Here is a 3,874-nt window from a genome sequence, read left to right as displayed (position 1 = left end):
ACACAGGCTTTCCCAAACCTTTTATGATAATAAAATGCCACAAAGCAAATGCTAAATGTTGCATCGAAAAATTCTAGCACTAAGTCTGCCACTAATTTGTTAATTTCATATAATTTTATTGGATATGGCATACATCATCAATATTATCAATGGTCGGTATACCCCATTAGAATTGCTAGTAGGCATCATCTTTATTAGTGATGGAGGATTTTAGCATGGGAGGGAATTTTTAGAATTAGGTTCTGTTTGGCACAGCTGAAAAGCTGGGCAGCTGCAACTGCGCTGCCCCATGAAGCTACTGCGGGGAAGTTGCTGCAGGGAAACTGGCTGTCTGTTTGGTACAGCTGTGTAAAAATAGCTGAGGAGCAGGTTGTTTCTGGAAAAATGATCATTCTACCCTTGTTTGATAAAACTGTTTAAAAGATGACTGTAACAGTGAAATTTTTGAAACTCCATAAACAAAATTTATTATGTTATCTGCATGGTATATCCATTTTGCAGAGCTTACACCCTTGTAAGAAAATATGGACGAACAAGGATATAAGAAGGCGAGAGGCAAGAAGGGATTGATTACCTTAAGAAAATATGGATGAAAATATTTAAGGTAATATTAAATCTGCAATGAACTTCTTAAGAAAATATTTAAGAAAACAAGTGAAGGCGAGAAAACAAGTGAAGAAAACAAGTCTCTCTTCTCAAATAATACATATTTAAGAAAACAAGTGAAGAAAAACAAGTGATCGCATTGAACTCCTCTCATTTATTTTTTGCATACAAAATTTTTGATACAAATGCGAGAAAACAAATCTCTTTCATACATATGCGAGAAAACTCCTTACAAAATATTAAACTCCATACAAAATTCAGATCGCAATGAATACAAATGAGAGGAGATCGAGAAAACAAGTGATCGCAAAACAAATGAGAGGAGATCACAATGAACTCCATATTTTCATCGATTACAAGTGAAGGCGAGAAGAGATCGATTACTTGGTCGAAGGCGAGAGGCGAGAGGGCTGGTCGAGGCGAGAGGAGAGGGCGCGGAAGGCGAGAGGCAAGAGGGCTGGTCGAGGCGAGAGGAGAGGGCGCGGTCCTGGTCGACGGCGAGAGGCGAGACGGGAGAGGCGAGACGGCACTGGAAGAACGCTAGGGCAGAGACGACAATTTGGAATATTTAGCGGACGAAAGCTGGGGCCGCAGAATCGATCCCGCGGCCCGCTTTCCGCCCGCTTTGACGTCCTTCTGCCACGAAGCCGGGAGCCAAACAGTAACTTTTCGCGATTTGTTGCCGCGCCGCGTGAGAAAAGCCGCCCCAAACATAGCCTTAAACATAGCAGCAAAGATGGGTATTGGCCTTGTATATGATTATTGTTGTCCAACTTAATGGTTCTGATAAGTATTTTAATGAAATTATAATTAAGAGATATAAGACATCAAATGTGTTTTATTAAAATGCTCATATAAGAATTAGAGGGCATTTTGCCCTTCAAATTCCCTTATCTAATTTCTGACTATGTTTCCAAAGGCATGATTTAGGCTCATTTGGGATTAGAGTAGGGAATTAATTATTAGTATCATAGAGTTCGTCTCATCAATTTATCATTTGGCCTTCTGATATATACACATGCTTAAATAGATGAATGTTCTAATAAATATATATGTTTTCATATAGATGAATATATACATTTATTTGACTGTTTTATATTTAGCTTTATCTTTTCCGCTCGAATCTACTAGCTAGTTGAAGTTAAAGATTCGTTCCTCTTCTTCATCAATGGGCAGTTCTTAATTGGCATGTCACTTTTATCATGTCTAATTGTTCTTACAATGATTTTTTTAAAAAAAAGATATTGTTTCGACCACATTGTGGAGTTAATAATTTTGACAATTTCAACGTTTACTACATTCAATTCAATAATAGATTAGAGGGAATGATTCAAACTTGTGTGATTGTAAAATAATGCTCAAATAATTCATATAGCATTATAGAATAATACATCACTATAAATAAAATTATTAAATATATATCACATGATAAATTTGTGGGAACTACTTAGTTTAATAAGCATGAAAACTAAATAAAATAATTCAATACTATAGGATATTAATTTTTTAATAGATAAAATTTGTTACAATAATTAATCTTTTATTTTTTTTAATTTGACAAGTGAGATGACAAGTTATAGACGACAATACTAGAAAAGAACAATTGCGTATTCAATTCATTTCCACTCTTCCATTATTCCTCTCTATCTTATGGATAAGTTCATAAAGCTTAGAAGATGGAGCCACATCAAAAGTTGTTCTATCTTCTCATTCGGGGGCTAAATGGGTCAAAAAGAAGAAAGCCAAAACCATGTAGAAGGGGCAAAAAAAAAAAACAAGAAGAGAAACGAGTAAATAATTTCAAGAGAGATATGATCAATTGCTTCCACTGATTTCATGAAAAATTCATCATGATTGATTATATAAAATTATTTCCAAGATCAGTGCTTATGGCTTTGGTTCAAACAACTTGATTCAATATGAGCTATTTATTCAGATCAATACTGAAAACATAGCCATGAATGATGTGTTGGCTTTGTTAACTAAAAATTAGTAATCTTGTTTTATTAAAGTTATTTTTTCTCGTTCAGAAGGTCATTTTTGTTTAGGGCTGGAAAGTTTTTCATTAGTTCCAACCATCAGTTATAATTAATTGATTCGGCAAAGGATTGGTTCCCTAACAACCCAGAGGTTGACAATGTCCCATCACTTCTCTTCGAGGTGGTATGGTTAATTAAATTTGAGGATATTTTGAAGTCACTCAATCGTGAGGAGCTTCAGCAAAATTTTGCTCGGTGTCACCTGATGACAATGGAAGCGGCTCACTTTCAAGCTCTTGATGAATCTGAGCGGTCCTGACTGAGGATAAAAAGGTAGCCTTAGAAAATTGGTTAAGAGAAGGTAAGCGGGATAAGTGATTCGTCAAAGGCCATCTCTGTCTTTGACTTGAAGGACAAAATATTGATGAATTCTATTTTAAGGAAAAATTAAATACTTTGGCTAAAGAAAACAAGGAATTAAGGGCAGCCTTGGATAAAGTCAAACCTCAAGAAGAGCACGTAGCCAAAATTTCTCACCAACTTCTTAGGGGCATTACATTTGCGACCAATAAATTCATTAGTCATGGACTTGTCGACCGTAATTATGTCAACCCAAAAGAATTTGGAGTCCTCCTTGCTCCCCTCGTTGCTAGCAAAGAAGCACCTGTAGAAAGGCTGGAAAAGAAGATGGAGAAGAAGAAGAAGAAAATCAAGAAGGCTCAACAAATGCTTCGTTTACAGCACTCGTATAAATACCTTTTGTCTATTATAAACATTTCTTTTTTGTGTTGATAATTTTTGTGAAAAGAAACTTATAAGAACAATACCTAAGAAAAGAGTTTTTTTTTTATCAAATGTTTATTTTCGATTGCTTTTCTTCTGACTAAAACAATTCTTTTTTTATTTTGTTTTCTTTTTATGTATGTATGTATAGATATATATATGTATATATATATATATATATAGTCTATTTTTAACTAGCATTTTGCTCATATTGTTCAAGAGTTTTTTGCTCATCTCATAGAATAGTCTCCAGCTCTTCCCGTAGGAGAGTCTTTCACTTGTCTAATAGGCGAGTCTTTTACTTTTCTCACAGGAGAGTCTTTCACTCATCCCATAGGGGAGTGTTTCACTCATACCGTAGGAGATTATTTCGCTCATACTATAGAAAAGTTTTTCGCTTGTCCCGCTGGAGAGTGTTTCACTGGTACCATAAAAGAGTTTTTCATTCATCTCGTTGGAGAGTCTTTTGCTCATCTAGTCGGAGAGACTTTCGCTATGATCGGAAT

The sequence above is a fragment of the Phalaenopsis equestris genome, unplaced genomic scaffold, assembly GCF_001263595.1.
Source record: "Phalaenopsis equestris unplaced genomic scaffold, ASM126359v1 Scaffold000714, whole genome shotgun sequence".
Lineage (NCBI taxonomy): Eukaryota > Viridiplantae > Streptophyta > Magnoliopsida > Asparagales > Orchidaceae > Phalaenopsis > Phalaenopsis equestris.
The sequence above is the reverse complement of the archived record's forward strand: the minus strand, read 5'-3'. Positions refer to the sequence as shown.